The sequence below is a fragment of the Silurus meridionalis genome, chromosome 4 (assembly GCF_014805685.1).
Source record: "Silurus meridionalis isolate SWU-2019-XX chromosome 4, ASM1480568v1, whole genome shotgun sequence".
Taxonomy (NCBI): Eukaryota; Metazoa; Chordata; class Actinopteri; order Siluriformes; family Siluridae; genus Silurus; species Silurus meridionalis.
Window position 1 is genome coordinate 8,175,247 of NC_060887.1, and position 11,181 is coordinate 8,186,427.

The 11,181-nt window shown below is 35.9% G+C and overlaps 2 long non-coding RNA genes across 4 annotated transcripts; both read left to right on the forward strand.

Moving 5' to 3' along the window:
• Positions 1–4,938: 4,938 nt before the first annotated feature.
• Positions 4,939–6,240, forward strand: LOC124385069. Its single transcript, XR_006925677.1, has 3 exons — positions 4,939–5,003; positions 5,716–5,791; positions 6,007–6,240. It is a non-coding gene; the product is annotated as an uncharacterized LOC124385069 (long non-coding RNA).
• A 94-nt stretch (positions 6,241–6,334) lies between these two features.
• Positions 6,335–8,391, forward strand: LOC124385085. Of its 3 annotated transcripts, none has more exons than XR_006925680.1 (3): positions 6,335–6,550; positions 6,897–6,955; positions 8,334–8,391. It is a non-coding gene; the product is annotated as an uncharacterized LOC124385085 (long non-coding RNA). The 3 variants fall into 3 exon arrangements; XR_006925681.1 differs by having other exon boundaries at positions 8,314–8,340; XR_006925679.1 differs by lacking the exon at positions 8,334–8,391 and adding an exon at positions 7,203–7,243.
• The last annotated feature ends 2,790 nt before the right edge of the window (positions 8,392–11,181 follow it).

An 11,181-nucleotide genomic window follows, 5' to 3' on the forward strand; every position in this document is an offset into this window, starting at 1 on the left:
TCACCCAGATTGTTGGGAATATGAGTACAGGGAAAAACAAGCTTTGGTTGGATAGTAAGGAAAGATGTAAACAAGTTAGAGCTGAAACATTGTGAAATTGCTCCTTCTGTTACTCTACCAGCAATTCCACCGTGGTTGTTTTATAAGTGCATGTGGTGAACTTTTAAATACTCCTCCTAGGGAATTCATGCGATTGACATCAAACATGGTGAACATGATGCCGAGACATTGTAGATGATAAATTGAGGAGGAATTTTGATATAAATAAATGAAACAGAAGTTAAATAAAGTTGATTAAAATTAATGTAATAAATAATGTAGAAATAACGAGTACAGAATTAATAACATTTAAACAATTTATTTTGTCAAAAGGTTTTTATAAAATCCAGTCTTTATGGTGAGAAACTGCATGAAGTTAGTATTAAATTTATTAAAAGTATCATCTACATGCAAGAACTCAATTAAGCATATTGTTATAATAAAATGTAAACTTGATCAAACCTCAAATCAGACTCTGAACTGTACGAATGCTATTTGTTCTGTTATTGAACTAGAAATGAATCTTTCGATTCAGACTCAATTGAACCGAATCCAGTGAACCGACTCTTCTGGACCTTATTATTTTAAATGAATTTATTGAACCGAACTCTTTTGAACCGAGTGACTTGAACTGAATCTACAGAGTAGAAATTAATGAATCAAACAAAACTGAATGCATTGTGAAAGTGTGATTTCTGATGTTTTTAACTAACTGAGGTTGTTAAAAGTTCTATTTAAACAGTAGATGTTATAAGGCTGCACTAAACTTTTAATTTTTAGTTCATATTTAAATGAAGAAACAAAACAACACAATTTGAAATATTACATGTTCATTAAACATTACAATAATAATAGATTTGTACTTTATTATATGTAAGACATGTGCTCACATGCTGAATCTAAACCTGCCCAGAGCTTTACAGATTTTTGCTCTCCAGTGCTGCCATTTCCTGTTCCTCAGGAATTATAGAGGAAGTTGTAAGGATGGTCAGATCTTTCCATGAGGTCAGACCCCGAGAACTGCCATGCAACAAAACATTAAACTTTCTAATCTGAGATCTCTTTAATTTGAGGAGAGGAAAACATCTGTTCAGCTACCCTCTCCAGCCCAGGACCTCCACATCCAGCATCTTCACCTCCAAGATTGTCTGAGACCAGCCACCTGGACAGATGCTGCAACAATCAATTTGCATAACCAAAGAATTTCTTCTCAAACTGTCAGAAACCGTCTCAGGGAAGCTCATCTACATGCTCATCATCCTCATCGGGGTCTTGACCTGACTGCAGTTCGACTTGAGTGGGCAAATGCTTACATTTTATGGCGTATCTCACTTTGGATAGGTTTTCACTGTACAGGGCAAAATGCATGAGGCAAATGGTGGTCACACCTGATACTTTCTGGTTTCCAGATACACCCGGACCCTCCGGAACCCACAATACACAAAAAAGTAAAAGAGTGGCCTTTTATTGTGGCCAGCCTAAGGCACACCTGTGCAATAATCATGGTGTCTAATCAGCATCTTGATATGCCACACCTGTGGGGTGGATGGATTATCTCGGCAAAGGAGAAGTGCTCACTAACACAGATTTAGACACATTTGTAAACATTATTTGAGAGAAATAGGCCTTTTGTTAGATCTTAGATCTTTGAGTTCGGCTCATTAAAAATGGGGGCAAAAACAGGTGTTGTGTTTATAGTTTTGTTCAGGATAGATAGATGGAGCAATAGAGCAAGCAGCTTTGTCACCAGTGTATCACTCTTAGTCAGTTACACGTGCTTTGGTTAGGTTAGCTTCAGTTAGGTTGGGTTGAAACCTTCAAAAAAACAGAAGGATATACATAATTACAAACAAATCTCATCCTGTGCATTAACACAAATATACACAATTTGTACACTTTAAATACACCGACTTGATTATTTTAATTACCAAACAGTCTAACAGTTCAAACAGTCTTACTAGCACACAAGTTGCATCAAACTTTTTCCAAAGCACCTCCATCCTACCATTAGCGTCCTGAGTTGACCAATCATTGACATGCTTTCCGGTTCTCATGTCCTCATCCTTTCGTAACTCTTTAGTCATGCTCATATTCAGTCGCAAATCACAAGCTCACCAACCCTCCGGCGCGACTTCGGCTGTTTCCGGTGCTCTTTTATAAACCGTTTTCTCAAATTTTATCAGTTCGGCATTCAGGATTCACGTTTTTTTTTACAGGCAAGCAAAATAACTTTTAAACTCACTTCAAATTGTCCTTTTAACTCCACATGCAGTTCGACATTTAGACACTAAAACCCTTGCAGTTGGTTCTGTTGTTATGATGCTCGATCCCCAGCTGCACGAGCCCTTTGGTTGATTGGGAGAGTGATTAGGACATTTCTTGGAGCACATGGACAGGTAAGATCTGCAGAGTTCTACGTTAAAGGTTCGACTATACACACGGCCTCTTACCCGTCTTATAAATCTACCAGAGATAGCTGATGAGGATGACACTAAGATTAAACCGACAGATTTTATACTTGATTTAGGGACAAATATGCCATGCATATTTGGCAGTGTAGGACAGGATTCCCATTCAGTTGTATTTCCACGCTTCACCACTAGAGGCAGATACACAGTTTACCACTCATAAAGTTACCTCTGACATCACAGTGCGTCAGCAAGAGTATAAAAGACCAGAACACTAAGGATCTTTATGTCGAGAAACTGCATGAAGTTAGTATTAAATTTATTAAAAGTATCATCTACATGCAAGAACTCAATTAAGCATATTGTTATAATAAAATGTAAATTTGATCAAACCTCAAATCAGACTCTGAACTGTACGAATGCTATTTGTTCTGTTATTGAACTAGAAATGAATCTTTCGATTCAGACTCAATTGAACCGAATCCAGTGAACCGACTCTTCTGGACCTTATTATTTTAAATGAATTTATTGAACCGAACTCTTTTGAACCGAGTGACTTGAACTGAATCTACAGAGTAGAAATTAATGAATCAAACAAAACTGAATGCATTGTGAAAGTGTGATTTCTGATGTTTTTAACTAACTGAGGTTGTTAAAAGTTCTATTTAAACAGTAGATGTTATAAGGCTGCACTAAACTTTTAATTTTTAGTTCATATTTAAATGAAGAAACAAAACAACACAATTTGAAATATTACATGTTCATTAAACATTACAATAATAATAGATTTGTACTTTATTATATGTAAATCTTTCCATGAGGTCAGACCCCGAGAACTGCCATGCAACAAAACATTAAACTTTCTAATCTGAGATCTCTTTAATTTGAGGAGAGGAAAACATCTGTTCAGCTACCCTCTCCAGCCCAGGACCTCCACATCCAGCATCTTCACCTCCAAGATTGTCTGAGACCAGCCACCTGGACAGATGCTGCAACAATCAATTTGCATAACCAAAGAATTTCTTCTCAAACTGTCAGAAACCGTCTCAGGGAAGCTCATCTACATGCTCATCATCCTCATCGGGGTCTTGACCTGACTGCAGTTCGACTTGAGTGGGCAAATGCTTACATTTTATGGCGTATCTCACTTTGGATAGGTTTTCACTGTACAGGGCAAAATGCATGAGGCAAATGGTGGTCACACCTGATACTTTCTGGTTTCCAGATACACCCCGGACCCTCCGGAACCCACAATACACAAAAAAGTAAAAGAGTGGCCTTTTATTGTGGCCAGCCTAAGGCACACCTGTGCAATAATCATGGTGTCTAATCAGCATCTTGATATGCCACACCTGTGGGGTGGATGGATTATCTCGGCAAAGGAGAAGTGCTCACTAACACAGATTTAGACACATTTGTAAACATTATTTGAGAGAAATAGGCCTTTTGTTAGATCTTAGATCTTTGAGTTCGGCTCATTAAAAATGGGGGCAAAAACAGGTGTTGTGTTTATAGTTTTGTTCAGGATAGATAGATGGAGCAATAGAGCAAGCAGCTTTGTCACCAGTGTATCACTCTTAGTCAGTTACACGTGCTTTGGTTAGGTTAGCTTCAGTTAGGTTGGGTTGAAACCTTCAAAAAAACAGAAGGATATACATAATTACAAACAAATCTCATCCTGTGCATTAACACAAATATACACAATTTGTACACTTTAAATACACCGACTTGATTATTTTAATTACCAAACAGTCTAACAGTTCAAACAGTCTTACTAGCACACAAGTTGCATCAAACTTTTTCCAAAGCACCTCCATCCTACCATTAGCGTCCTGAGTTGACCAATCATTGACATGCTTTCCGGTTCTCATGTCCTCATCCTTTCGTAACTCTTTAGTCATGCTCATATTCAGTCGCGCAAATCACAAGCTCACCAACCCTCCGGCGCGACTTCGGCTGTTTCCGGTGCTCTTTTATAAACCGTTTTCTCAAATTTTATCAGTTCGGCATTCAGGATTCACGTTTTTTTTTACAGGCAAGCAAAATAACTTTTAAACTCACTTCAAATTGTCCTTTTAACTCCACATGCAGTTCGACATTTAGACACTAAAACCCTTGCAGTTGGTTCTGTTGTTATGATGCTCGATCCCCAGCTGCACGAGCCCTTTGGTTGATTGGGAGAGTGATTAGGACATTTCTTGGAGCACATGGACAGGTAAGATCTGCAGAGTTCTACGTTAAAGGTTCGACTATACACACGGCCTCTTACCCGTCTTATTAATCTACCAGAGATAGCTGATGAGGATGACACTAAGATTAAACCGACAGATTTTATACTTGATTTAGGGACAAATATGCCATGCATATTTGGCAGTGTAGGACAGGATTCCCATTCAGTTGTATTTCCACGCTTCACCACTAGAGGCAGATACACAGTTTACCACTCATAAAGTTACCTCTGACATCACAGTGCGTCAGCAAGAGTATAAAAGACCAGAACACTAAGGAGCAGTAGGCATTGTCCCTAGAACTGCGCAGTCTTCAGCTGAGACTAAGGTACTGGTATGGTGTAAAGGATCATCTGGAAAATCACCCAGATTGTTGGGAATATGAGTACAGGGAAAAAACAAGCTTTGGTTGGATAGTAAGGAAAGATGTAAACAAGTTAGAGCTGAAACATTGTGAAATTGCTCCTTCTGTTACTCTACCAGCAATTCCACCGTGGTTGTTTTATAACCCAGTGATAGATTTACAAAAATATTGAGTAATCCGGGGATGAATATGCCAAGGCAGTGATTTCATGTGAAGTATGTAAAAGATGGCAGGAATTATGGAAAAGTGGGACTAAAGAAAGACATCTCTTTCAGATACAAGAGAAAGTTGGTAGTGAGAGGAAAAGTTTGGGAAATGGAAGGAAGGATGTCGTCATCACAAGATTAAGAATTGGACATACTGCATTAAATCATAGTCTCTTTAGAAACGGAAAAGCATGAATCGGGTGTATGTGAGAAGTGTGGGGAATTGGAAACAGTGAGGCACATATTAGATAAATGTCCTGCATATGAAAGAGACAGATTTCAGTTAAATCAGGAATTAGGATGGATAGGAATGGACAATATCTCTTTAATGGTACTGCTGGGAAGCAAATTCGGGCAATCGAGAGCTCAAGAATTGTTATTTAAATACCTAAAAAATACAGGAAGGATAGATAGAATTTATTTATTTTTTTTTTTTTATTCCACCTTACTGTGTTCGCTCCACACTCCAGATCAGTAGGTGGTGGTAATGCACCTGTTCGTTGGTCTGCCAAACCAGTAGGCATTCGGCATTGGAAGACAGCAATGGTGAGTGTCTGTGTTCTTTGTTGTGTTAACACTACTCCAGTGACGGGCCGTGCATTTGGTACCTGGGGCTTTAGTGTGGACTTACCTGATTTAATACACCTCTTAATACCATTACTATCATGTCGCCATTTTACGAACCATCAATACTATAAAAAAAAAAAAATTTTCTAAAGCAAGCACCAAACCTCTACACTTAAACCGCAATTCTTTTGTAGGACAAGTTTTTGATTGCACTCGGCTGTGCACCAAAAGGTTTCACCACTGTCAAAGGCTATAACGAGAAATTAACGGAAGAAGCAAAACTCGGAGACCTGTTCCTGGTGAAAGAAGCTAACAGTAGCGATGGATCCAGTCTAGGATACTACCAGGCTGGCGTTTACTGCAGTGAAGACCGGGATATCATTCTCTTTACATGTAAATCTCTAAATATCCATGTAATGAACTCTTCATTCCTGTAGCATCACAATAAACATGGAAAAACAAACAAATATTTACAGTACTATATAACATTAAATATCATATCTTTTTTCCAGTCTTCCCGAAGGTTCCTTATACAAACCTGGTCTTCCAGAAGTGGGCAAATTAGACGTGGATGTGTTCTGTGGAGACAAGACTTTTGTGGTTCACAGGAAGGACAAAGGAATTCCTGAAAACTTTACAGACAAGGTTCAAATAGCCAAGCGGAAAGTACCAGTATACGATGCTCTTCATTACAACTCTATCCATTTTGCTCTGGAGCTGCTGGAGGTCGAATCAGAGGTAATACATTTATTTGTAGCTTCACCAAAAAAAAAACAAAAAAAAAATCACTGTAAGCACTATTCTAAAGATCGTAGGACACTGTACGTATTCAATTCTATTTTTACATTTCTGGAGCAAATTTCATTCTCGTTTTGCATCTTCAAATTCAATTCCATATTTGGATAGTAGTATATGAACATTAATGTAAAAAAAATGTGAAATATATATATATATATGCACTGTATGTATAAATACACACACACAAATAAGAACTTTCACATGTTTAAACCTGTGTAAAAAGAAGTAAATTTTATGTTTGCTATCAGTATGTGTTCTTATGAAATGTATGTGTTTTCTTATATAGACCATAAAGGATTTCATTGACAGAAGTTTGGAAATAATTGAAAACTAATCTACAGAAATGTAAGTATGTTGTAGTGCAGTGACTCTGCTGTCCACATACTGCTGATAAAAACACAAATAATTAACTGATTTTCTTTAAAAATCAGTTAATTATTTGTGTTTTTATCAGCAGTCATTGCCCAAATCTATTTAGTAATATGATGTCACTTCTTACTCCATGGACTTTTGCCTTTGCTGCTACATTGCTATGTTTCTATGAAGTAGAAACTAGTGGTGGACAGTAACAAAGTAAATGTAATTTCTGTAGGTTTCTGTAGGTTCTGTAGGTGGACGATTTTATTGCATCTCATGTAAAATTGCAGTAGCAGTTCTACAGAATTCACGTCTCAATGAGAGAAAAAGCTCAGCTTTAGTAACTCATCCTGCTGTTTTAATAAAAAGATTTTAATAAAAAGAGAATCTCAGCATCTCCAACTAGAAATACAATGTGGATTCTGTTCAGGTTCATACAGCAGGTGATGAAACTCATCATCAGTTTGCATGTTAATGAGCTGGATGAAGAATTTATTTATTAGTTATTTATCCAGTTATCATCTGTTAACCTGTTATTTCAACAAAACCAGATTTTCTCCTGCAAACCAAGTTCAAGAAAATGCTACAAGGAATTGACTCCCATGTCGTGTTTGCTGGACTTTAGAATGTAATACTTTATTGCACTGAGGTGCTTTAGTACATAAAGGTCTACATTTAAACATTTATTATTTTATAATGATTAATTTGTATTATTTTTATATGCAGATTTACATATTTATGAAACCCAAAGTGATAAAATTATTACATTTCCAATAATTGGTTTGATTAAACAATGTTATTTGGGTGTTATACAATCAACACATCCACGTCAAAGCAAGGAACATTCATAAACCCCCAAAAACTATAATAAGGATGATGATATTAATAATAATAATAATAATAATAATAATAATAATAATAATAATAATAACTGCAGTTGGTTGTCAGATGTCAGTTTCACACTGCCCTCTAGTGGTCCTGTCAAGACTTTCTTTTTACTTAATTCTGTATAAATATTATTAATGGTGTTTTGTTGTCTAGTTATATGTGATGTTGATCTTTTACAAAGCAAGATATTTTTCTTGATAATATTAAATTGTCTAAAAGATAATTTTCTGGTCTGTAAACAAAATACTTTTAGTTTTTCTTATTTTTTTTTACTGTTTTACATACAGGGGTTCATGTTTAATTTTAAGCTACATTTTGTGATATAAATAAATGAAACACAAGTTAAATGAAGATTAATATGATTATTTAAGATTTTTGTTGACTTTATTTATTATTTTTGGACATGGAGAGGTTTAGCATTCAGTTCCTCATATAATAATCTGTCTAATTCTCTGAAGTCTTCTTCTCTTTCTCACAGTGATTCTGAGTATCCTGAAGCTCCATGGTGGTCCATTCTAAAGTGACCTCAAGCTCAGCAACATGTTCCTCTGCTTTTTTGTTCTCTCGCCCAGCTCTCTCTCACATTCTACAGTTTTCTCCAGTTCCTTATAGTTTTTGTAGTAAAACTGGAGCTCTATGGTGGTCCGTTTCAAAGTGGCCTCAAGCTGAGCAACATGTTCTTCCACTTTCTTTTGTTCTTTCACCCAGCTGTCTTTCACAAGATCCACAGTTTTCTGCAGTTCATCATGGATTTTCATGGAAGATTGAAGCTTCATGGTGGTCAGGTCCAAACTGAACTCAAGCTGAGCAACACGTTCCTCCAGATGTTCTTTTTCTATCACCCAGCTCTGGAGATGTATGGCATTTCTCTCATCAACTTCCTCATCCTCCTCTTCAACAAGCTGTTTATATTTCATTTGTCTCCAGCATTGAAAAAAATCTCTAAATCTTCTGAAGAGCTTCATTTTTATGTCTCCTTACTTACAATTAGCAAATTCACAAATGAGAAACAGAGGCGCGTTCTGGCTTATATAGACGTGTCCTGATCCACCGCCTGTGACGTCACACAAGTATATTTTCTCTCTCTCTCTCTCTCTCTCTCTCTCTCTCTCTCTCTCACACAGACACACGCGCGCATGCGCACTTTACAGAGAGAAACACAGTTAGAGTATGATGGTGTCTTCACAGCTTTTCTGTTGTTCCTGAGAGAAGAGCGATATTACAGTCATAAATAAGATAAAAACGGCTGTAAACTGTGTATAAAGCGAGTGAAGGTCAGCGGGACTCCATGCTCTCTGAGGACGGACCGGGGCTAGCTTAGCATGCTAACTTCAGTAGATATCTCTGTTACATTTTATTTTTTATTTAACCTTTATTTTTCCAGGAAGGTCCCATTGCGATTAACAGAAATCTCTTCTTCCAGGGAGTTCTGGCCAAGGTGGCCATATAAAAATTTCACATAAACACATAACATACAAAAAATAAAAAAATAAAATAAAGTAATTAATTAAAACAGTTACATACCTCACTCGTTTTACATTGCAATATATTTGTAAACACATTCAAAGAAGGAATTATTTCTAGTGGAGTAATAGCTTGAAATTCATTCCACAGCCAAGGAGCACAGTAAGAGAAAGCAGATTTTCCATGTTCGAGTGTACTCTAGGTACGTCTAATGTAATACCAGTTGACGATCTGGTGCTTTAGTTCTTTTTACGCAAACATAAAAGCCTAGTAATATAATTTGGAAGCATACCAAGCAATGCCTTTACAGTATATACTAATATATGTGATTTCCTTCTTTGATATAAGGAGGTCCAACCTACACAGTTATGTAGCAAACAATGACGAGTACGTGAACAAGCATTTGTTATAAAACGCAATGCAGCATGATAAACACAATTTAATCTTTTTAATAAATATATAGAGGCATGCATATAAATAATATCACCATAATCTAAAATGGGTAAAAAAAAGTACTCTGTATAATTTTCTTTCTAGCTCCAAAAGAAAAACATTTTTTTTGCCGAAAAAGAAAACCCAGTCTCGGTTTTAATCTTTTTACCAAGTAATCAATATGAACATCAAACACCAATTTCTCGTCTATCCATATTCCTAGATATTTTTAAGTTGTTACTCTATCTACATGCACGCCATCAATAGAAAGGATAGACGGAGCAGTGATCATAGAACGACTACGCGAAAAAATAATATACTTAGTTTTTTTTTCGCATTTAAAACTAATTTCAATTTGAGTAAATTATGCTGAAAAGTGTTAAAAGAATTCTGGAGAATTTCAATAGCTTGTGACAAAGAGGATGCGGTTGAATAAATAATTGTATCGTCAGCATAAAAATGTAGCTTATGGATTTTATTCCCTGTCCTAATTCATTTATAAAAATAGAAAAAAGAAGTGGTGCCAATAAAGAACCTTGGGGAACACCCTTTTTGACTGTTAACACGAATGAAACATAATTATCTACAGCAACACATTGCGTTCGATCAAATAAATAATTTTTAAACCAACTCAAAGCCGAATTACAAAGACCTATATATTTAAGTCTCTTTAACAGTAAGTCATGATCCACTAAGTCAAATGCTTTTGTCAAATCAACAAACAAGGCAACACAATGCTGTCTTTCATCGAGAGCAGTTATTAAATCATTTGTAATAAGTGTAGTAGCTGTTATCGTACTATGACCCGCTCTTAAACCTGACTGAAATGCATTTAGAATATTATGACTACCTAGATATTCTTTCATTTGATCATTTACTATAGATTCGAAAACTTTTGCTAAGATCGGTAGTTTAGAAATAGGTCGATAATTATTTAAATCACAGGGATCTCCTCCTTTTAATAATGGCATAACCATAGCTGATTTCCAAGAAGTTGGAATTACATTAGTGGATAGACTTAAATTAAATATTGATGCAATAGGTTTAGCAATCAATTTTATCAGATCCACCTGATTTCTTACAGTCATTATAATTTGTCGGCTCTTCAATTTCCTGTTCGCCAGTGACCAGCAATTACTGGTATCTGTTATCAAACTAGCTGAAATAAAATGATTATCAAACATATTAACAATATCAGCCTTGTCTGAAATTATTCTTTGGTCTACTTTTAAAAGTTTTGGAAGATCAGTTGATTTATTTGACCCTACAAGAGATTTAGTTAATTTCCAAAATTCAGAAGGATCATTCATGTTATTGTTAATTAGATTAAGATAATACTGGCTTTTGGAATTTTTTATCGATTTTGTACACTTATTTCGTAATTATCTATAATTTGACCAGTCCTCATCTCTATTTGTTTTCTTTGCTTT